Genomic DNA, 25,768 nt, shown 5'->3' on the forward strand with positions numbered 1-25,768 from the left:
CATATTTTCATTTTTTGGTAATAAATGCTTTCTTAATGAAGCAGTCCTTCCTCAACTCTGGATCATTAATTAAATGCACATTTCCCTTAGCTTAGGGGCATGATGACTCCTTATTCCTCATATTTCCATTTCCTTTGATCGATAACGCTGACCATAAGTTTTGTCCTGGTTTTGGATTTCGAGATTATGGCAACCCTAAATAGAACAGACGTTTCATAACAAACTGTACAATGAGAAATAAGAAATATTAGGAAAGAGATATCTTAGAAAGAAAAGAATACGATTAAAGATCAGCCTTTTCAATTACACAGTCTAGGCGTACCATAAGAACTGACCTGACTACAAAGTATAAACGTAAACAAGTTCAAGATAAGACTATTTATGCAGTTGAAAAATGTAAACAAATACTGAATTCCAGAAGTTTTCGTGAGAATTGACTCTCAGAAAGTTCATTTTAACATAAATTCCAAAAGTGTTCCAAATGAAGGAATTAGACATACAGCTGCTTCCTTATGGATATATAATCTAATACAATCACTCGAGAATCAAGTACAGTTACAATACCTTATGGGCTAAGAATAAGTCCCATACCAGTGTGAAAACTTACACCAGCATAACACAAAGATGATGCCCTCCCTCTTGCAGCCAGAGAATGCCTCGAAGTAACAGGCAATTGAATCACTTATATAGACCAGTTGAATAGGGCAGGTTCAAGAAAAATTATGACACATGGCACTATAAACGCTGAGAACATCTGTGAAGAGTGTACAGTGTACAATCAAAACCCGATGATGTCAGGTCCTGTAACTGTGGCAGTGTTCGCATGTCAAATGCCGGGAAGAAAGCAGCAGTAAATGACGAATGCGGCGGAGGTGAGTTGACAACATAAAAAAATAGTCAGTTGTAGCTATCCACTAACAAGGAAGGGAGATAAAAACTACACCTCATCAATCTCTATTCCTTCGCAACCTACAAAAGAAATTTCAAAAATGTTGGATAATACCAGAAGACAAAACCAACAGAAAAAGTGTGTTAAGGAGACTTCCAGCAACAAATGACAACATACATGTCAGGCAGATACTCCCTATTAATAAATACTTTAAAACTTGGTGGATCTAAACAAATCCTATCCTTGGAAAAAAAGCCTGAAACGAAATGAGAAGTTTTGCCAGGAATATATTAAATTCATGTGAGAATTCGAGTGACTCGATCATATGAAAGAAATGAATGTCAAACCCTTGCAGGAAGTAAATCACCATTAAATTCCACATCACCCTGTCATAAAGCAGTCAATGTCAACAACAAAAGCACTTGTTATTTTCAACGCTTCTGCTGAGACTGACAATGGCATAAGTCTCAACTACTTATTAGTGTGGAATAATGGCTTTCCCAAGTCATTACAAAGAACACACGTAAACGAGCACTCTTAGATGTTTTTCTAGTCAGACCGGATGACATAGTTATCACTTGTGATGTAATTCACAGAATTAGTGATCACAGTGCTGTGGTACTCGATCTCTCTTGGGAACCTTGTAATAAGAGGCATGTGGGAACTTCTAAGACTATCTGGTGCTATGCGAGGGGAGACTCCGTAGGTTTTCAAAACTATCTCAGGTTGTGCTATACTAATTGGTTAAAGGAGGGAAAGGGGATGGACGACATTTGCGAGAACTTCAAAACCATTTTAAATACTGGACTGAATAGATTCGTTCCCAAAAAGATAATTAGGGAAAATACAGATCCGCCATACTACACCGCGACTATTAACAAGCTTAAACGTAAGACTTCAAAATATTAGTCAAATGGGAAGATATTAACGACACTTCAACTGCCCTCATTCAAGCCATTACCTCAACTGTTTCAACATAGGCTCAATTTGAATCAAATATCAACTGTTGCTTACATGCACTAGGCACTCCATCTCATAGAGAGTGTCTAACAGAGTTGAATAGCCCATGGATACTTCAGCGAACTAACTTGTTTGGTTCTAAAATATAATTATGCAGCTTAGACATCTAGGTTGAATTACGATGTAATGCAACTTTTTCACATGAGTTAGTCATAAATCACATACAAACTTTCACATCTTGATGCTAATTACATTAGACCACATCATGAATGTAATATTAAGATCACATTTAAGTGAAATTAGCACAAATTTGGAATGCCTTTCCACATCATTTCACATGTAAAATACGTGTACAGTATTTGTAACTGTATGTATTCTGCATTCATTCCCAATATTTGTATATAAATTTTTAAATTGTCTTCGAACTTTAGCATCACATAAGATTTTAGACTATCAATATTGTCATTTACGACACAAACGACAGCCTTGTTTAAGTGAAAATTCACAAGCATGTTCACTAGTGCAACATATTTTTAATCAATTTGATATTTTGTTAAATGATAAGATATTGTAAAGTTTTTTAAAAATGTATTCACTCATGCAACATGTTTTACAATTTTCCAACCTGATATGCCCCACAAAGGAGGCGAAACATGTCTCAATTATTTTAATGATGTTTAACTAACACGTTAACATCTTGTACTGTATTGAATAGGTTGAAATTGAAATAAATTTCTTATATTTATTAAGATTCTTTCAATACGCAAAAAAATGATTTTCATTATTTGTAATTCATAAAACCTCGTCGGCACTAAAGGTGTGGGCAAGGGACTGTGATCAAAAGCTTACATTGTAATATAAGTTCATTTACTAATTAAAGTGAATTAAAGTATACAATTCTAAAATTACAGACTTAACCCATTCAATACAGAAGAAAGAGAACTTTAACTGAACTAAGTTAAGAATGAAAAACGATGCACAAAATGACAAAATGAAATAATGAAAAAGAGGAAAGAAAAGTTAATTTTTAATTTGCCTCAAAGTGTCAGAGCCCACTAGAAGGGGCATATTAAAGAACATTTTCTCAGAAATCATGTATTCTAGAGTCCTTATAAGGTGATGACCTTAGATGATAGGCCCCTTTAAACAACAAGCATCATCATCAAGCAAGAATCCTTATACATGGTTCTACATATAACACAGACACAGATGTGTACTTGAGGAATAAAATGAGTTAACCACTATTCTGGATTTCTAAATTAACCTTTTCATTGCTGCGCCCGTAATATTGCGAGCGTGACATTCTTCTGACTTTATCAACGCAATACTCCCAATGTTGACATAAGAAGTCATTCAAACTCCGTGGGCAGATACACGCATCCCTCTGCAGTAGATAGGAGCTTACGAAATGACAATCTGTTGATTCATTCATAAGTTATTAAGTTATTAAGATAAATACGACGCTCTGCTTTACGAGGTGCTCTGCAGTATGCCCCAAGCTAGCAGTGAGGCCCACGTCAGGGATGAGTAAGCTACAGTATCTTGATTAATTAATTTCATGATGTTCTGTATTGATATCTATAGTATGTTATAGAAGGAAAGAGATCCACCTTATCAATGGTAATTTATTTAAAAAAAAATTATAACAGGACCGGTTTCGACTCTTCACAAGTCATCCTCAGCTGTCATATACATACATATTAGAATACATGTTTTAACAGTTGTATCTTGTCAATAAACATTCCATATTTGACTGACATTAGGTAATATGTTTCAGAGTGAAATTCTGTTTTTTTACGTCTAAGTTTAGAAGATCAATAATATATTAAAAAGATACCTCTTCTTGAACACATTAAAAGGCTCACAACACATGATAAAATTTGCTATGTATATCCGACCTTGAATATATCATTAACATTCAAGTTTTACCAGTAAAAGTTCCTAGAATGACTTTGTCATATTGCATTATTTTTAGTCGTAAGGTCTATAAAATATGCTTAAATGTAGCTGCGTATGCTCTTATAATATACTTCATATTAGGCTTATACCTTGTCAAAATAAGTAATGTGAATCTGAATTTGAATTTACGTTAACAAAGTGAAATGCGTTTTAAAATAACAGTAAGCCAGGTAATTAACTCTCTTGGTGCCAGACGGTAGTGCGAGTTCCGCCCTTTAAATTGCCAGAGCCGATCTGGTCGGCCATTAACAAACCAGTTGGAAGTTGCCAGAGCCGATTACATCGGCCGGCTAAAAATTCTGTGATATACGTAATTTTGAGGCAACCTATAGTAGAGTGCATACTTTTGTTACAACCTGTAGTAAAGGGGCTACACGTTATTGTGTGCCTGGCCTTGCTTTGGCAGTTCTAAGAGGGTGTTATACCTTTCACAAGGTTCGTTTCCTGTGTTTACAAATACCGCTAACCGGTCAGTAAGAGATTGCTCCTTGCAGTGAGTGGATGTGTGACAGGAAAATGGCATGTTATTCACGTGATAATTTTTCAGCAGGTATTGATGACAATAAATTAATGCAGTATTTAGAACAGTGGGAAGTTAACGCTGATGATTTATCGGATAGCGATAGGGAATTTAGTTCAGAGAGTAGCGATGAAATTATACCAGACACGTCCGTGGAATCACCGCAGCTAAAGAAGAGACGTTTAATTGTGTCTAACAGCACTAAAGCTACTCTGAATATGGTGGTAGATGAAACTAGTGATAACGAATATGATGATGATGATGATGATGATGTCTCTGGAGCACATTTTGTGGAAATTTGTCCCAATGAACCCGACAACATTCCTCAACCTCCTGTCTCCTTCCAGGAAGTTCTTGGACCTAAACATGCCCTACCGTCTGATTTTCCGCCCATATCACACTTCAATTTACTTTTCACTTACTCTCTGCTAAACCTTATAGTCACATATAGCCCTCTATCATTACCTAAATGCCGGTCTCCGCGGGCCAAGTGTAGCGTGCCTGCCTTTCACCCGGAGGTCATGGGTTCGATTCCCGCCCACGTCAAGAATTTTCGCCTGGTCCTGAAGATTGGTTCGAGGTTCACTCAATCTAAGTGACCCTAAGTGATTGCAATTGAGGAGATATCTGAATGTGAGAGGACCCCGGTCTGGAAAACCAAGAATAATTACTGAGAGGATGTCTCACTGACCATGATTCACCTCGTAAACTGCAGGTACCGAACTGAGCAGCGGTCGCTTAGTAGATCAAAGCAAATCAGGGATTTAGTGCCATACATTTCTTAATTTCGTAAATTCTGTTGTATTGTAAAATTATTTTTCTAATATATACTACAACCAAAAACGAGAAACTATTTTTTCTGAAAACAAAAACTATAATATCAACTATTATTTTTTACTTATTTAATAATTCAGAATTATTTTAATACTGTCTTGTCCGCACATAGAAAATTTGTTGTCAGTATTTGCCAAAGATCGATACATTCACGCGAATTTTATCGGTGAGTAAAATTGTCTTGTTTTTACTAGTGACATATGTTTGAATTTTTATTTTTTACGTTTTTATTTTTCTCGTTCAAATTAGTTATTCTATAGAATTGTATTTAGAAATACATTATACATAATTACGTATATTCTTTTGCATCGTAAATTATTTTTTCAAAGTAGATATTGAAAGAGAAAGTGGGAAAATATTTTTCTCTTCCTAAAAATAAATGTTATCGACAACTATAAATCAACAATAAAAGGTCTTTGACCCTTTATATCTCTCCAAACCAGTTTCTTATTCTACGTAGTCGATATGTAGACAATTTCATGCCGGTATTTGCTATACACCGGTAGATATACGCGAATTTTAAAATACATGTATTTCCACTGAAAACGGCCTGGCACTTTACAGCAGTAGAGTGGAGGCGGAGCTCTGGCCTCTTCCAGCTGATGGGGAGCGGCCGACTAGATCGGCTCTTGGCTCCAAGAGGGTTAAAACCTGTGTTGAATGACCTCTTCAATTGTATACTGTGTAAAATACATTATATGTAACATAAGACAATAGTGCACTTCAGTATGCAAATGTTAAAAGGTATAAGGCAATCATGCAAGTTTTTTGTAGAGTTCATATGAAGTACTGTTCTTTTCGTCACGCGTACATGCCAAGTTCAAATGGGGCACTTTTGGCCACTATATGATATTTACTTAAAGTCCAACCACTATATAGCTTATATTTTGTTCTAGTCAAATGTAAAGATTTGAAGATGAATGTGTTGCTGGTTTTTTTTTGAAACCATTAATACAGGAACACTAGCGTGTGAAAGCTGTTGTTGTAGGTGGTTCTTTTCCAGTCTATGACACTAACTATCTGCAAAAAGTAAATAAATTAATTAGAAGCGTCTGGGAAAGTGTCAAACTTGTGTGTGTGTGTATATATAAAAGTTACTTACTGTCGTTGGATGATTGGGAAGTGTACCGCTTGGCAGCTTGGCGTGTACTGTAGCGCGAACTTCTGGTATTAGTTTCTGTTGTCGTGAGGGGAATGGAGGGGTGGGCGAGGGGAGTTGCTACATGCGTAGGGATGAAGTTAGGCGTGTCCTTCACCTGCACTGTGGACTGCGCGTGGCGTTGTTTATTGACTGTTCTAAGATAATAGTTTTTTTCAAAAGGGATGATTTTGTTAAATAAAATATTGGTTTTTTGGTTATTTTGTTAATGTTATAATTAGGGTTGGCATATTCATCTATTGTTATGTATAATTCTTCAGTAATATTGAGTAAGGGTCCTTTGGGGTTTGTGCTTAATATTATCATATCATTATCTATATTAGTAAAATTATGTTTGTACTCGACCATGTGTTGTTCTATTGCCAAAAAAATGATTATGCTTTAGAGCATTGATGTGTTCATTGTATCTGATAGTAAAGTTTCTAGCAGTACGTCCTATGTAGCTTGTTAAGCAATTAATGCAGCGGATTCGGTAAACTCCAGAACGAAGGTATTTGTTGTTATTGCTAATAGTTTTTGTATTATGTATGATGATGTTGCTATTATGTGTAGTCCTGTAGGCTATTTCAAGATTATGTTTTTTGAAAATGTTGGTTAATGAGTATATGTGCATATTATTAAATGTAAAGGTTGCGTAGTCTTTCTTAGGTTTGTCTATTTTTGATAGTTTAGTTTTGGGTTGTGATTTGAACTTATGAATGATTGAATTGACTATATCTTTCTTGTATCCATTTATTCTTGCTATTTCTTGGATTAAATGTATCTCTTCATTAAAATCTGTTTTTGAAAGTGGTATGTTAAAGGCTCTATAAACCATACTGTAATATGCTGCTTGTTTATGGGAGCTGGGGTGAATGGAATCTGTTGCTATTGTATTTATTGTATGGGTGGGCTTGCGATAAATTTTGAAGGTCAAATGATTGTCTTGTCTAGTAACAGTCAGATCGAGATAGTTCAGTTTGCAGTTGTTTTATGATTCTTTTGTAAATTGTATATGTGGGTCTATGGTATTTATTCTGTCTAACAAAGTGTTGTCATTAGTTAGTCTGTTATCGATGATGGCAAATACGCCATCAACAAATCTGCACCAAAAGAATATTCCGTCTATTGTACTGATTGAGTTGTACTCGAGGTGGTCTAAATATATTTCAGCAATTATAACACAGGCGGGAGATCCCATTGGTAAGCCTAGTTATTGATAAATTGTGTCATGAAACTTAAAAAAGTTGTTACTGTAGGCAAATTCTAATAATATTATGAACTCCTGGATTTCTAAAGTCCTTAGTTTACTGTGAGTTTTTAGATTGGATGAGATTATATCTATAGTTTTTTTAGTGGGAATATTTGGGTACATATTGGTTATGCTGTATGATGCTAAGAAATGGTATTGTTCTAGCTGTAGCTCCTTAGTTTTGTTGCAGAAATCTACTGAATTACATATAGTTTTATTGGCTTGAAATAAGTAATATTTTAAAAGAAATTTTTGGATAAATTGCGATAATTTATATGTAGGACTTGCTCTGTAATTTACTATGGGTCTCATGGGAATGTTGTCCTTATGTATTTTTGGAAGAGCTTTTGCATTCGGTAGTTGGGGATTCATTACTATGAGATTTGATGCTTCCGTTTCTGTAAGCAGAAAGTGTGTGTTTTTGAGTAAAGTCTTGAGATTTCTTTGTATCGTAATTGTAGGATCCTTGCGTATAATCCGGAAGGTGTCGTTTTTGAAGACTTCTTTTGTTTTTTGAATGTATTCATTTTGTCAATGATTACTGTGGTGTTGCCTTTATCTGCTTTAGTTACAACCAGATTGTTCTGTTTTATCTTGTTATTTAGTCTGTTTATATGTGTTATATTCATTTTGTTGCTGTGTGAACTATTTTCTTGTAATTTGTTAATATACCGCGGTAGTTTTTTTGCGATGTCATGTTTTACTTCATCTCGTAAGTCATATGGAATTTTCTGTATTGCAAATTCAGTTTTCGCGATGGTCGTTGCGATATTTTGTAAAACTGAAGTATTGCCCCAATTGTGTTTTGGACCTTGACTCAATATTTCAGTTTCTGTTTCATCGAACACTGTGTTTGTGAGATTTTTGATGGATGAATGGAAATTATGTTCAATATCAGATTTAGGTTGGGATGTTGTGATTTTATTCATATTGGGAATCATGGGTTCCGTTCTTTGTGTCTGTTTCAAAGACTCTAATTTTTTACTAAGGTTGTTTTGTTTTTTTATGGCTAAGTTCTCTATTTTATCGTTAGTGATACGTTGAAAGTGTTCCCAATAACTGTATGGCAGTTCTTGGGATACTCTCAAATGCAGTGGATACAATTCATTATTCAAATGTTGTTTTTTGCGACACATTCATCTTCAAATCTGTACATTTAACTAGAAAAAAATATAAGCTATATAGTGGCTGGACTTTAAGTAAATATCATATAGTGGCCAAAAGTGCCCCATTTGAACTTGGCATGTACGCGTGACGAAAAGAACAGTACTTCATATGAACTCTACAAAAAACTTGCATGATTGCCTTATACCTTTTAACATTTGCATACTGAAGTGCACTATTGTCTTATGTTGCATGTAATGTATTTTACACAGTATACAATTGAAGCGGTCATTCAACACAGGTTTTAATTACCTGGCTTACTGTTATTTTAAAAAGCATTTCACTTTGTTAACGTAAATTCAAATTCAGATTCACATTACTTATTTTGATAAGGTATAAGCTTAATATGAAGTATATTATAAGAGCATACGCAGCTACATTTAAGCATATTTTATAGACCTTACGACTAAAAATAACGCAATATGACAAAGTCATTCTAGGAACTTTTACTGGTAAAACTTGAACGTTAATGATATATTCAAGGTCAGATGTACATAGCAAATTTTATCATGTATTGTGATCCTTTTAATGTGTTCAAGAAGAGGTATCTTTTTAATATATTATTGATCTTCTAAACTTAGACGTAAAAAACAGAATTTCACTCTGAAACATATTACCTAATGTCAGTCAAATATGAAATGTTTATTGGCAAGATACAACTGTTAAAACATGTATTCTAATGTGTATGTATATGACAGCCGAGGATGACTTGTGAAGAGTCGAAACCGGTACTGTTATAATTTTTTTAAATAAATTAGTATTGATAATGTGGATCTCTTTCCTTCTATGATGTACATAAGCTACAGTATGTTGACCACCAGTAAAGCGCGCAATCTTACTGAATCTGACGTTGCAAGAGTGCTATCCACATTAGAATCGGAAGACGAATATTCCGATTTTAGTGATTTCGAGAATAATGATGATAGTGATGACACGATTATAAATGAAAGTACAGAACTTGTCCAACCCCGACCTACAAGCAAAAAAGGACGCCCTTCAGCCGGGGACAAACCGCTTAGACTGACAGAGAGACATTTTCCTTCCCCTGTACCACCCACCCCGAAGAAGAGATTTCCTGCCAGGTACTGCCATGTGTGTTCAAACACCACACTTGATGAGAAAAAGAGGAAAGAAATTAGATATATGTGTGTGAAAAATGCGACGTTGGACTCTGTGTAATACACAAGAAAAATGTTCCACCGATCAATACATTTATTGTGAATGAATTATTGCACTAGTACCGGTTTCGGCCTATCTTGGCCATCATCAACTAGCACACAAATTTACAGTCATTAGACAAAATTACAAAGATGTTACGTTAGAGCATCCGGATGTCTAATGAAAAATGGAAGTAAAATATATTGCAGTATGTTGCGTTAAAATATCTCTGATTAAAAGTGGTGATGGTTATAATAAACTAAATCCTATTAATTGAGCATGGACATGAGTACATAAACACATTAAAATATATATGCCACATCATAAGACACTAAAAAATATAGCACACTAAACACATTAAAACATGGTATATTTTAAAAACGTATATTAAAATTTAAGTTCATGTTGCGTTGCATTAATTCTTCAATCCTCTTGTAGTTCTTGTGTTGATTAAGTTGTATTAGGTGAATATCGAGAATGTTCTATGGCTGATATACTTTGTATTGGTATGTTATAAGAACTCTTGTCATTAAAATGTAAAAATTGAGTACTGTGCAATTCAACTGTTGATGTAGTCACGTAAGATTTATATATACAACAAGATAGGGTTTAATTTTAGAGCAGTTGGTGGTGACACCTCTCTCGTCTATGCACGTTATATGGTTGTTATCTGTAAAGAAAAGCTAATATGAGTATAGCGTATGTATGAAGGAATGCCTGGATGTATGTGTGAAATGAAAAGAGTACTTACTGTTGTTGCTGTGGAGGTTGTGTACCGATATGTTTGGAGATTTGTTGTGTTCTGCTACGAGTACGTCTGGGGCTAATGTTAGCTGAGTGGAGGGATGTTGGTGGAGGGGATGGAAGAGTGGCTATTGTGAAGGTAGGGGCGGGGTTAGGTTTGTGATTCGTCGGTTTTTTATGACGTGTGTTTACTAATATGAGATAGTCACTTTTATTGCAGGAATGACTTTGTCAAAGATGATACTAACTAAGATTCCTTCACAATCAAGCCCATAACATTAATTCAGATTTTGCCACTATCCTAAGAATTGGCCGCTTTGTGCAGCACGCTCTGGCGTATTCCCAGACAAAGAAATAAAACAGAGAAATACCACACTTTGATGCCCATGCAGCAAATGGTGACTGCTGATGTTAATATTGGGGAAGAACATAGTAAATTATGTCACTGCCAAACTTATTCACCTGCAAAGGGTTAAATTCTGATCTCCATAAAGTTATCTGGAATGAGACTTACAATTGACGCATTTGTTGTTCCTTCAAGCAAGGCTGGTTCCTCTTTGAACTCTATTTCCAGGTCCATTTCACACTGCAACTGAAGTACTTAGAAGGTACTGGGGTTGTTGATTACTTCCAATGATGTTGCACTGAAACACAGGCCAGAAAAATATATTAACTTATTGCTACTTAGGTTATTTGTCAACAGACTAAGCAACAAGCTTCTAATTTTACATGACTGTCAATATTATGATCATACCGAAAAGCCCCAAAATTTCACCTGCCTGTTGATTTCATGAACATACCTATAGGACCTATGATCATAGCTAAGGACCTCCAGTTTTACATGATTTCTAATACAGAGATCACTTCCATACGATATCTAATTTAACATATCTGTCGATATTGTAGTCAAAGGATCCCTAGTTTTACATGATACATTATATCATATATAACGTACAGTTTTATATGGAAATGAAACCGCAGCAAGATGGCTTTTCTTGTTAAAAATCCAACGTACAAATGTTTGTGACCAAAATGCTCAAAACTTCTTGAAAATTCAGTGACTATTCCATTTGCATATCACTCTGATCATCTGGGTCCATATCTTGGAAACTTCCTACCATTTTTATCCTTTGCACTTAGCTTCAAAACTAACTGAACAAGTTCAAAATGCCTTGAGATTTGTTCTATCAAAATTTTCTTTCTTATGATCAAATTCTCTCATACCATTCTCTTCTCAAGAAGTTGATTCACTATCTGTTTATTTGAGACATATTCTATCCACCTGATCTTTAACAACTTCTGATACCACGGCATTTCAAAGGCTTCAACTCTGTTTTTCTTGGCACCAGTTATTATCCATGTTTCACTTCCATGCGGTGCCATACTCTACACTCAGTGTAATATGATTTCTAAGATTTTCAATGCATTGGATTAAAAGAACATGATGGAGAAAATATGGGAATTTAGGCAGGATTTAGTGGTGATATTTACTGATATTGAGAAGGCATATGTCAGTGTACCACAGCAACTGGTCTTGGATGCATTGATAAAAAGGCAGGGAGAGGAGAAGTACCAATTATAAAAGCCATAAATGAAAAGTGAGTAAGTAGTATGAAGAATACGATAGGACAAACAAACTGGTTCAAAGTAGAAAGTAGAAAAGTAGAAAAAGGACTTCAACACGGATGTGTATTATCCCCTCTACTCTTCATTACAACCATGGATAAAATCCACAAGAGTATACAACAAAAAATAGAAGGCAAAGAGACAAAGGTCTTACTCTTTGCAGATGACATAGCAATATGGGGAGAAGAGGAAATGGAAGTACAAGAACAATATACTGTACATAATTAGGAGATAGAGTAATGTGGAAAGAAAATAAGTGTGGAGACGTATACAATAGTAGTGGTGATGAGAGGTAATAGAGAAAGAAGTAGGAATATTGAATAAATGGAAGACCATTAGAAGTTGTGAAAAGCTTCAAGTATTTGGGGATAGTAATTGCAGAAGACGGGAAAATAAATTAAGAAATTGGAAAGAGAATTGAAGAAGCCAGTGGGTTTTATCAATGTGTGAGATGTACAGTCTGGAACTGGGACATCCCAAAGGAATGCAAGAAAATGTTGCACCCAATTTATTACACACCTATTTTGACATATGCAGTGGGCACATGGACAGCAGCAAAATATGATGAAAGCAGAAACCAAGAGCCAAAAATTAAATTCCTTAGAGGAATAACAGGGAGGACATGAAGGGATAAAATCAGAAACATAGAAATCAGAAAGAGAATTGGTTTCTCTAAACTGCAAGAGAAGATAGAGACCAGTAAGGTGAAATGGCACAGACAGATGATGGGAATGGGAGAGGATACAGTTCCAAAGAGAGTGATTACAGAGAAAACAATAGGAGAATGACATCAGGGAATGCCCAGAAAGAGGTGGATGGATACAGTGAAGGAGAGTAGAGAGAAGAGTGGAGTAAAAGTCGGAATGAAACATTGGAAGAAGGAAGGGAGTGTTGGAGAGATAGAAAACTGAGGAGGTCTTTAATTCACAACTCTACCCAGAAGACTGGAAATGGAAAATGAAGAAGGAGAACCTGCTGAACTGAAGACAAAAATGTATACAACACTTCTATTAGCTCATTTCATCGAACAATGCCACCAACCTTTACTTAAGTGCACTTTCTTTATTGGCCTGTGCATGTCACATCTAATGACACAACCAAGGGTTGCTTATCAGAGTGCCCCTTGGAGGGAGTTCTGTGTCAAACAACTGGTTTAAATGTTTAACAGTTTTTATTGTTCCCCAGGTGGTACAAAACTAGTCTCTGTTGAATACCTGGAGTGGTGCCTCACTGAATTAATTTCAGTCAATAACAGTGCTTTTTAGCCACTTTGTGATATTTTACTCTAAAAGTAAACACAATGCACACATGTAATACAAGCTTTGTTCCTGTGTCGATTCTTACTCATTGCCAGGAAGCAGATTTCTATGCAAACACATATCTCTTCAGGAAACTATGATCAATTGTATTTTGTATATTGCAACGTAGGGGACACTACTTATTCTGGCCATCATTGGTTATTCTATTAATATATTATTGATTTTACTTTCAAGTAACTACTTTTTACAGTTTCCAGAGCCAGAATGTATTCCTGAAGATTTTCCTTCCATTCCTGCTACTGGTTTAATATAGCACTAACAAGTCGAAGGGAAGGTGCTAGGATTAAGAAGGTAGCAGGAATAATTAAGGTTAATTAATGAGAAAATGGGGAAACAACAGAAAGAATTTTCAGGGCTGCCTATTATGGGATTCAAACCCATGCAGACTCACCGTCACATGCCCCTGAAGAAGATCTTTTACACACCAATTAATCAGGAAATATCTTACGAAAGAGATGCATCCTAATGTTTACTAAAACATCAGGAGTAAATACCAGATATAACTTATTTGATTATTGTTTGGTTGAAGGAGCTATACCAAATGAATGAAGAGTTGCTATAGTAGCCCCTGTGTATAAAAGAAAGGGTGATAGACATAAAGCTGAAAATTACAGGCCAGTAAGTTTGATGGTTTTAGGAAAGGTTATTCCACTGAAGCTCAACTTGTAGGATTCCAGCAAGATATAGCAGATATTTGGATTCAGGAAGTCAAATGGACTGTATTGCAATTGACCTGTCTAAAGCATTTGATAGGGTGGATCATGGGAGACTACAGGCAAAAATGAGTGCAAGTGGGCTAAACAAAAGAGTGTCTAAAAAGATTACTATCTGTTAGAAATTAGATCTCAGAGAACTAGAGTAGGCAAAGCTTTATAATTAAAAGGGGAATTCCTCAAGGCAGTATTATTGGACCTTTATGTCTTCTTATATATATAAATGATGTGAGTAACAAAGTGGAATCAAAGGTATGGCTTTTTGTGGACAATGTTTTTCTGTATAGAGTAATAAACGAGTTACAATATTGTGAGCAACTGCAACATGACCTGCACATGGTTATGAGTAGAGCCCAGATTTCCATGCACTATCAAATCTCAAAATATGCATGCATTCATGCACTATCATGTAGCAAAACATGCACAATAAAAGTGGAAAATATGCACTATCAAAATTCAGTTCAACATGGTTACATTTTCAGTTCCTCTTGAAACATTCGAAGAAGGTCGGAGTTGAAGAATGGTTTGCTTTTTATAGAACTTCGCAGCACACAAGATGAGCTTGACCAGGTCCATTCTCACTTAACTTTGCAACTATCAAATTGGCAACATATCAACCTGCTGAGTCCGTAGTTTCGTCCACGGAAGCCCATATGTTTGAGTCTCCTAAGTCATTTCGAATTTCATCTAGAACCTACTTGGCAAAGTCATAAAATAATATTCACGTAAACAAAGTAAGTTTGAAGTTACCTCTTTTCAAAAATGTTTTCCACATTTCCAAATAATATTAATTGAAGATCATTTAAAAAGTAGCATAAATAAATTTTAAAAAATCTCCTTTTCTTTACCTGTGTATATGATATTGGAAATTTTTTTTTCTTAAGGTTGTTAGATCTGGGATATCATGTTTCGTATACTTCTCTAAAAATAATTTTGATGCGGGATTTGCTAGTTTTTCAAGCAGGATTTTTGCCCCCACTAGAGCATCACATAAATCCATAAAAATGGCTTTGGGCCTGGCTTAGCTAGTGTTGTGGTAATAAATGTTTGGACACATTCCATTTTGGTTTCCTTTAATTGATTCATTTTTACAGTGTGTGAAAAGGAACTTATATGTTGATCAACCTGAAACTTTTTTGAACATTTAATCTGCGAACACATCGGGAGTGGTCAAGATTTTGATGGGTTGCCACGCGCTGTTGGGGGAGGGGGGGAATGGAGGAGCGGAAAGGAACTGGCCACCCTACCGTATGTAAACTCTGGCTCAGGCACACCTCAGCAGATGTTCGAACCTGACTTAGGGCAGAATACACTCTTACCTTACCTTAAACTGCGAACGAAACATGTGTCGTTCTTTTTACGTGTGGATTTTCCAGAAACAGTAATATTTAAATAAAGTGGGTCAATGCCCAGTATAAGGTGCTAATATAAATATTTAAAAGAAAATAAACCATTGAAGAAAAGTAAAAGAAAGCACGTGTATTTACATCTTTATTGCAACAATCAATAAACTACATTGCCATTCATTCTTAGGAATTCCTTTCCTTCAATCCATTTAGACATGAGACCTCTTCTTACACTTCTAACATGCGGCATGACAACAACATTTCACGATACAGTCCAACACAAAACTGCAATCTGCAGTGTGCATGCGTGCTGCTTCCCAATTGCCTTCTTTGTTTCAATCATTTTGACCTGAGATGTGCGACGACTGAGAGTTCCGGGAAGGAAATTCCAGGTTAACAACGAAAGAGGGTTCAGTGCAAAACCAAGGTTTGTAAGCCACTATCTCAGAAAAGTAGCGTTGCAGACGTGTGATACAAGTTCTGTTTTGTTCGTCTAACATAGACGAAAATAATGAGCCTCCATTTAAAAATTCCCAATTTACTGTTCAATTTATAGCAATTTATACTGGGAGTGGTGGTGGTGATTATTGTTTTAAGAGGAGGTACAACTACGCAACCATCCTCTTTATACTGGATACCTTATTTCTGAGAATTACGGCTTACGTCAACGTTTACTCAAGCTACATATAAGAAAGTGCTTGGCTAATTGGAATATAGGATCTGTACGGTGTGTACTAACTTTAGTTGTCAGGTTGGATGCCATGTCTACATTATATTTCTCTCCGTATCTCAATAACAGACATATAATGTGGGAGAACTGTCGCAAATTCTGCAAACCAACATTTGTAAAGGACATTACCATGCAACCTAAAATCATATATGCACCAAAGTCAGAAAAAAAAAAGCCACATTATGCAATATAAATGTCCAAATATTTGCTATTAAATCCAAAAATCTTCAAAATATGCATTGTGCATGCATTTTATCCCAAATAGGCCAAAACATGCAAACATGCACGAAAAAAGAACGGTTATTTGGAATCGTTGTCATGAAACAAATATTTGCAAAGTTTGAGAAGTGTAACTAGCTTATTTACAAACATGCATTTGCATGGAAATCCGGGCTCTAGTTATGAAGATGTTTAGGGTGTGTAGTAAGGATGTAAAGGAGAGGGCATAAAAGTCTCTGGTAAGACCTTAACTAGAGTGTTGGCTCCAGTGTAAGGGACTGTCACCAGGATTACTTGATTCAAGAACTTAAAAAAATCCATAGGAAAGCAGCTCGATTTGTTCTGGGTGCTTTCTGACAAAAGAGTAGCGTTACAAAAATGTTGCAAAGCTTGGGCTGGGAAGACTTGAGAGTAAAAAGGCGAGCTGCTCGACTAAGTGGCATGTTCCCAGCTGTCAATGGAGAGATGGCGTGGAATGACATTAGTAGATGAATAAGTTTGAGTGGTGTCTTTAAAAGTAGGAAAGATCACAATATGAAGATAAAGTTGAAATTCAAGAGGACAAATTGGGGCAAATATTAGTTTATAGGAAGTGCAGTTAGGGATTAGAATAACTTACCAAAGGAGATGTTCAATAAATATCCAATTTCGTTGAAATCATTTAAGAAAAGGCCAAGAAAACAACAGATAGGGAATCTGTTTCCTGGGCGACTGCCCTAAATGCAGATCAGTATTGACTGATTGATTGATATGATACAGAGGAATCTCCATAACAACACTGATATATCAAGAATTCTGCATATGCAGATAATCTTACAGATATCCCAAACGGAACAACTCTCAAGATTTTGAACGCTACGGTACTACAATATTTCGCAGCCTACAATGTAAGGAACAACAGTGGTCTGGCAGCACCAGCATGAATCACAGAACTTTAATTGTACTTCTTGGACCTCTTTGGGAGGAGCTAGTGTGTTTTGTTTCTGTGTGTAATCTCCTTAATAATAAAAGCTGTATATTTTGAAGATCTGTTCACACAGTATGGGACGGAATAATAAAGTATAGTTTATAGAAAAGGCATAAAGGGGATATCTGATATCTGCTTAATCGTAGGATATATGACATTTGGCGACCGTGACAGGACCTGTCTGTTGTATTGGAGTTGATGTTTTCACTGAACCTTGTTTGTGCTATCAGGTTCGGTTGTTATTGAATATCGTCTATTCTTCCGGAGTAGTTTTTATTTTATTTTGCGACCATCGCGATGACGACTGTAGAAAAAGAAGACATTTGGAAATCGGCCTTGAAGAAGCGTAGAATTTTAAGGTCAGTATTCACGAAGCACTATAACGCCGTCATAGAAATGATTAGTAAGAAAGTCGCTGTAGACGAAGTTGTCTCTAAGTTTTCTGTACTTGAGATCAGGTATGACGATATTGTGGCTCTTGATAATGATATACAGGATTTACTTTATTTAAGTGAGTGTACCGACGAGGAAATCTTACAAGAGTTTGAGACAGTTGATGAGTACAAAGAGAAGTATTGTACACTGAAAGGCAAGGTTGATGAACTGAAGAAGTCCCAAGTAAATGTGGCACGATCTCTTTCCGAGTCATGTGATTCGGGAAGAAATCGGCTTAGGTTACCGAAGTTGGAATTGGCTAGATACGGTGGCGAGATCTCCCTGTGGATTGGATTCTGGGCACAGTTTTCCCATATTGATAGCGACCCGGAACTTAGTAACGAGGAAAAATTCCAATACCTGTTGCAGGCTACAGTACCTAAATCTAGGGCCAGGTCCATTGTAGAAAGTTTTCCGCCTTCAGGCGAGAATTATGAGAAAGCGATTCAATCACTGAAGGAGAGGTTCGGTTGTAAGGATATCTTGGTACAACATTACATTAGGGAATTGTTAAAACTAGTTACTGATCATAGGAACATGAAACTGTCAGTATTTTATGACAGATTAGAAACACAATTACGAGCATTAGAATCGTTGCAGATAAAATCCGATAATTACGCTGCCATTCTCTTCCCGTTAGTCGAGTCATATTTGCCACTAGAAACGTTGAAGCAGTGGGAGCGAACAAATGGAGATTGTGATAGGACCTTAGAGCAACAGATGGATAATTTAATTACTTTTGTCAAGAGAGAAGTACAGGCGGAAGAGCGTATGGCCCTTGCTAATACTCGTTTCGGTACTTCTAATTCGCAACCGATGGATAGAGGAAATTATTCTTCTTGTGAAACTCAGCTATGTGCTACCGCAGCTGACTTAGCCAATCTCAGTCTTACGAATCAGTGCCTATTTTGTGAAGGCAAACACAGTACCACTGACTGTCAGAAGGCCGTGACCATGTCTACTGATGAGAAAAGGAATCTTCTGGCTCAGGCTGGTTGTTGTTTCGCCTGCACCAAGAAGGGCCATCTTGCAAATTGATGTCGGGCGAGGTGTAGTTCTTGTAGAGGCCGACACATTCTGGTGATGTGTAGTAAAGTCACGGCCAGTTCAGAGGTAGAAAAAGGAAACGTTGTGGCACGTCCTTCTTCGGAATTAGATCTCCTTGCTACTAATCATAACTTGATGTTTGGTGTCTCAAATGAAGTGTTCTTGCAGTCCTTCGCTGCTATTCTGTACAATGGTGATAAGCAGCGAAGGGTTTGTGTTTTAATAGACAGTGGATCACAACGCTCCTATATCATAAGTAGCTTGGTGAGAGAAATGAAGTATAATGTCATTGGTGAAGAAAGTCTGATTCATTCTCTGTTTGGAGGCTGTAACCTCGGATTGGTGAGGCACCGATGTTATAAAGCTCATCTACGAGGGTTAGATAGAGACTTCGCCTGTAGGTTTTCAGTACTGGACCAAGCCAGCATCGCTTCGTTTATCCCGTTGGCCAGTCCCAGCACGGAAATGAAGGAAGAGCTTCAACAATTAGGTTTCAAGCTCATTGAAGACATGCCTGGGCCCATAGATGTGCTGACAGGAGCTGATATAGCGGGCAAGATCTGGTCTGGCAACAGAGTAATTCTTTCTTCTGGTGTTGTGGCTGTTGAAACTTTATTTGGCTGGACTCTAATGGGCAGTGAGAAGAAGACACCCATTGCCAGCTGCTGTACCAATCTTGCCACAACCTACACTATGACAACTGTAGTTGATGGGGACATTGCTGATCCGTGGAAACTTGAGGCCATTGGTATCTGTGACCGAGCTGAGAAGCAAGATCGAAAAGCTAAGCGATTAACTGTTTTGGGACATTTTAAGAGTACTGTTGAATATGTGGATGGTCGACACCAGGTTCAACTTCCGTGGTCCCTTGTTTCAGAATTGCCCTCTAATCTTGAAGTGGCAGAGGGTCGGCTGGTGAGATCAACAAGAAAGATGCGCCATTCCAACAATTTATTTGAAGATTACGATTCATTATTTCATGAAAGGTTGAAGCTTAACAACTTTGAAAAGGCGAAGGAGAATGGTAAGGGACACTACTTGCCCCATCGTCCAGTGATAAAAGAGACTAGCAATACCACAAAGGTGACGCCTCTGCAAAAATTGCTGGTTTTCCTTCTCTTAATGAATACTTGGAACAAGGACCGAATCTCACTGAACTGTTACCCGACATTTTGATGAGATTTCGAAAGAAAACCGTGGGTGTCTCAGCGGACCTAGAGAAAGACTTTCTAGAGATTGCAATTCATCCTGATGATAGAGACTATCTCAAGTTCCGGTGGTGGGACAGTGACAGCAGGTTAATGACATTGAGACACTCCCGCGTGGTTTTCGGGGTGACCTGTAGCCCTTTCATCTTAGTCGCAGTTCTCGATCACCATCTCAGTAAATGTGTTGAGAGTTATCCTGTAGAAAATGGTGCAGTTTTGAACAAGCTGAAGACCAGATTCTATGTCGATAACTTAGCTATGAGTGTAGACAGTCCTTCAGAGGGTGAATATCTGCCGACTCTTGCTACATGTGTTATGGCTAAAGCAGGATTTAATCTCAGAGGGTGGGAGCTCTTAGGTGACTCTTATGAAGAGTCGGCTCCTATGTTAGGACTGAAATGGGATCGTAAGAGTGACAAGCTCAGTCTAAACATCAATTGGTGGGAGAAAGCTACTCAGATGGGCTGTCTTACAAAGAAGAAAGTTATCTCCACGACACAGAGAATATTCGACCCAATTGGCTTTAGTGGACCTGCAACTTTGAGTTTGAAGCTGATGTTACAGAACCTATGGGAGAAGAAATTGGACAGGGATGACCCTATAGATGATGAAAACGAAATTGTTTTTAAAGCTTGGCTTCAACGAGTTCCTCTACTCAAAGAAATAAACATCCCTCGAAATATTGGGACTTCTCACAATCGTTGACTGCACATTTCCGTTGAGGCAAGTTACAAGGCGTATGCTGCGTGCGTATTTTTGCGCAGTGAAGCTGAAAGGGGAGATGTAAAGGTCAATATGGTGCTGTCTAAGACGTGGGTTGCGCCATCATCAAAACTTACGATGCCACGATTAGAGTTGATGGCAGCTACCATCGGGGTGAGATTGCTGAATTCTGTTCGAGATGCCATTGGTTGGACCACCGAACCTATTCATGCATGGAGTGATTCGAGCATGGTGCTTGCCTGGATCCGTAGAGAAGAAGAGTGGCCAGTCTTTGTCAGGAATCGTGTTAAGGAGATACGAAAATTAACTCAGGAGGTTGAGTGGAAGCACATTCCTGGAACTTTGAATCCCGCTGACCTCCCTTCTAGAGGATGTACAATTGGGAACATGCATGATCCGGGGTTTTAATTAAAAATATGCTAATCTGATTCAAAATGTCATGCAGAATTCAAAAATGTGATCAGAATGTACAAATAATAACTCCAAACATGATAAAAGTCTACGAAAATGTCACGTCACGCAAGTACGCGATCTCATTGGTCTGACGTCATCGTACAGGTTGACTGAATTAGCAGACGAAATAACACATAGTGTGCTGTGAGAAGCAGGATACACTTCGCGTATTTCTACTTTACGTTAGTGTCTAGTATGGTTAAATTCGAGGTCTATACATTGGATAATAATCTGAGTGGTACATTTTAGACTTAAAATGAATCCTGCGCAGACAGTGAGGCAGAAAACTTATAAATGGTGTAGAGTTACGATGTGCAATAGCATATCGCATACCGTACCAAACAAATTGTTTATAAATGTTCCAAAGACGCTAAAACTAGGGAGAAATGGATTTTGGCGAGCCGGAGAAATGCTGGTGATATATCGGAAAAGTCTACAGTTTATTTTTTTGAAGATTTTAACGTAAGATGAATTTGTTTGAATTTTCAAATCACTTTTCCATGTCAGCTGTTCTAGTGGTAAAACTTTAAATTTTAATGTATGATGCTTTATTTAAATGCTTCAATTACATCTTGGAATATGAAAGTAATAAACAGTGCATTGAATAATGCTGATTATTAAAGTATTCTCCAAACCTAACCTATGTTTTGGGTGATCCATGTCAAGATAATAAATCAAAGGGGTTATGAACCATTTTGACAGCTCTAATTCTATCTTGGCATGGGACAGTTATGTATGTCTTTATTGAAGAGCTTAATTGGTAAAGAAATTTAGGCTATATCTAAATACTCTATAATGTAACAAAGAATAGGCGTGTACATCATGAAAGGAAACAACGTGAATTTAACAAATGTATAACTCTGCACAAAACCAATGCTTGTCTGTTGGGGTCTTATAAGTTAACAATGCTCAATTATAATAATTATCATAATATTAATGAAATAAAGAACATAATTGCACACAGGTGAAAATAGTGATGTAGGTGTTTAAAATATTATCCAACTTAGTTTCAGATTATACAAGCCAAGTCAATAAACCGAAGGGTAAAAATACCGCGCGAGTTGGCCGTGCGGTTAGTAGCGCGCAGCTGTGAGCTCGCATCCGGGAGATAGTGGGTTTTGAACCCCACTGCCGGCAGCCCTGAAGATGGTTTTCCGTGGTTTCCCATTTTCACACCAGGCAAATAATGAGGCTGTACCTAAGGCCACGGCCGCTTTGTTCCCATTCCTAGGCCTTTCCTGTCCCATCGTCGCCATAAGACCTATATGTGACGGTGTGACGTAAAGCAAACAGCAAAAGAAAAAAAAAAGTGAAACTCACAGCACCCAAAGACATTTCTGTATCGAGCGACTAAAATGTCACCAGGACACTTTTCTTTTCTGATATGCTGAGCTTGTTAAAAGCCAAATGTAATTAATGTTATTGGCTTCACGCCCCGCTAACTACTTCTACGATTTTCGGAGACGCCGGTGTGCAGGAATTTAGTCCTGCAGGAGTTATTTTACGTGCCAGTAAATCTACCGACACGAGGCTGACGTATTTGAGCACCTTCAACTACCACCGGACTGAACCAGGATCGAACCTGCCAAGTTGGGGTCAGAAGGCCAGCACCTCAACAGTCTGAACCACTCAGCCCGACTTGTGAAAACCAGATGAAGTCATATTTATCTTTATCATGTTTAACTTTTTCCCTCCACAAAGATATTTAATTCTCTTTCATGGGCCCCGGAAGTGGGTAGACCAGTTGTCCCAACCATAAATATATATTTTTTTGGGAATGATAGATTATAGCCCTATAGTACTATGATCTTTCTTTCTTTCCTTCTTTCTTTCTTTCTTAATCAGTTTATCCTTCAGGGTTGGTTTTCTCTCGGACTCAGCGAGGGATTTCACCTCTACCACTTCAAGGGCAGTGTCCTGGAACGTGAGACTTTGAGTATGGTGATGAAACTGGTGAGGAGGGCCATTACCTCGCCCAGGCGGCCTCACCTGTTATGCTCAACAGGGGCCTTGTTGGAGGATGGGAGGATCGGAACGGATAGACAAGGAAGAGGGAAGGAAACGGCCGTGGCCTTAGGTGCCTGGAGGAGAAGTAGGAAAATACGAAAAATCACTTCGAGGATGGCTGAGGTGGGATTCGAAACCCTTCTACTGGGTTGACCTCCCGAGGCTGAGTAGACCCCGTTCCAGCCCTCGTACTATTTGTTTTCAACTTTCATGGCAGAGCCGGGAATCGAAACCGGGCCTCCGGGAGTGGCACACATTAACCACTACACCACAGAAGCGGACTAGTACTATAATGCTACCTATATGTTTATGTTAGTGCTGAAATCCGATTTCTTACTTTACTAATGCTGAAAGCCCGAAAATGTAATGTTATTCTTTAATAGGGGAATCAGTCTAGAAGGAAATGTTGAAAGTGATGTGATATCTATCCAGGTTCGTTGTTATCCTAATACTATGGGTTACAGTACATTGCACGTATATAAAAGACGCCACTTACAAACTTGCTTGTTATCCGCGAATTTCTGCGGCCACAAAAGTCACATTTTTCAAGAATGATGACATCTACACATGGTAGATTCTCTGACTGTGCTGTTTTGAACCTTTCTTCTGTCATTTGGAAGTTATTCGCAATCATGAATAATAAACAATCGGCTTTTAGCAACGGCTGATGCACAACGGCTGGTAGAGCTCCATGCGGTACTGGATCGTGACGTCACAGCGCGCCGCTTACGTCAGAGGCCGTTTCACTCGCCTTGCGGAAAAGCACTATTAAATATTTTTTTAATGGTAGAAAACAAGGCAACATACCACAATGCAATAAGTTTACGTACTATTTCATTGGTGTACTTTAAAAAAAAAATATTTTTGAAAATGATGCATGTTCCCAATTGAGCATCTCGTCGCTTCACGTTGGAGGGATTGGCCCCCATGGTTGAGACAACATCACGATTCTTGGCCTCTGTCATCTTGTAGATACGTTGAGGAAGAAGGCCAGTCTAACAAGGATAGTGAAGAGGTGTTGGATCCTGTTGCGGCTTCTAGTTCAGATTCTTGTGATCATACTGAGTCACCAGTGTCGTTTAGATACCACCAGGTCTTAGTATTGACCCTCAAGTTACTCGATCTGGAAGACTGGTGAAAGCGCCGCATCGTTTAGACTTGCAGAAAAGGAAGATACCTTGTCACTATGTTTAGTAATTTTCATTTCAGAAAATTAGGTGGGAGGATGTGGCAGCACCAGCGTGAATCACAGAACTTTAATTGTACTTCTTGGATATCTTTGGGAGGAGCTAGTGTGTTTTGTTTCTGTGTGTAATCTCCTTTTTAATAATAAAAGCTGTATATTTTGAAGATCTGTTCACATAGTATGGGACGGAATAATAAAGTATAGTTTATAGAAAAGGCATAAAGGGGATATCTGATATCTGCTTAATCGTAGGATATATGACAAGTGGCAAATAACACATCTACAGAATAATTAAAACCATACATTAAATCTTGTAATTTCTTTCTGAAACTATTATCCGCAATTCTTCACCTGCATAGCCCTTCAGGTAAGTTCCTCATTCCAATACATTTAGATATCCGATATATTGCTACAACACGCGATTTGCCGGCACTTGTAACGCAAAGGCCAGGAGTTTAAAAAAAAGAATACTTGTATGCGCATACATTTTTAATGCTTAAGTAAAATATAAGATTAGTATGTACCGTATAAACTTCCTATGGTTCGCAATTGAGATCTATAAGTTTTGCAAATGTAAATTAATAAAACTTGAACATTACCCACAATATGTTAGAGGTTGCGGACACAGTGTATAGTGATAGAAAAAAATCCCTCAATGAAGAAAAAAAGTAACACAAATAGCGGAATAAGCTATACAACTGGATAATACACGTATTGCATAACAACATACCTCACACTTCGAGACGAAACCTGATATTTTAATGTACTTTAATCACTTAAAACAAACTCTTGAAGAACGGATTGACTTGTATCAGTCGGTACGGCAGGCTGAATTTAGGAAAAGATGAATTACCAGTGACAACTCCAGAGTATACGCCAATTATTGAAAAGAGCACTTGCTGCAATGTCCCGCTACGTTTGACCCAAAGAGGATATATAAGAGAGAAGGAACCTCTCCGGGTATAACAGGTCGGAAAAGTGGAACAACCACCTCAGACTTTTCGACACCAACACCAGGCCAGTGTGGAATCTAGCGAGACACTTCACGCGAGAAACACACAGCATCCCTACCATTAAGGGACCTAACGGCCCGGAATACGAGAACCGTGATAAAGCCGAAATCATAGCGGACTCGATAGGGGCGGCTTTCACTCCGAACGAATACCATCTG

The 25,768-nt window shown here is 37.6% G+C and overlaps 1 long non-coding RNA gene across 1 annotated transcript in view; it reads right to left on the minus strand.

The window, feature by feature from the left end:
- The window catches only part of LOC137503095 (uncharacterized), a 37,186-nt gene extending 11,742 nt beyond the window's left edge, over positions 1–25,444 (minus strand). Inside the window, exons 1-2 of the long non-coding RNA XR_011019044.1 lie at positions 25,328–25,444; positions 11,133–11,262 (exon numbers count right to left, since the gene is read on the minus strand). This is a non-coding gene — a long non-coding RNA (uncharacterized lncRNA). The remainder of the gene's footprint in view (positions 1–11,132; positions 11,263–25,327) is intronic.
- Positions 25,445–25,768: the final 324 nt, after the last annotated feature.

The sequence above is a fragment of the Anabrus simplex genome, chromosome X (genome assembly GCF_040414725.1).
Source record: "Anabrus simplex isolate iqAnaSimp1 chromosome X, ASM4041472v1, whole genome shotgun sequence".
NCBI lineage: Eukaryota > Metazoa > Arthropoda > Insecta > Orthoptera > Tettigoniidae > Anabrus > Anabrus simplex.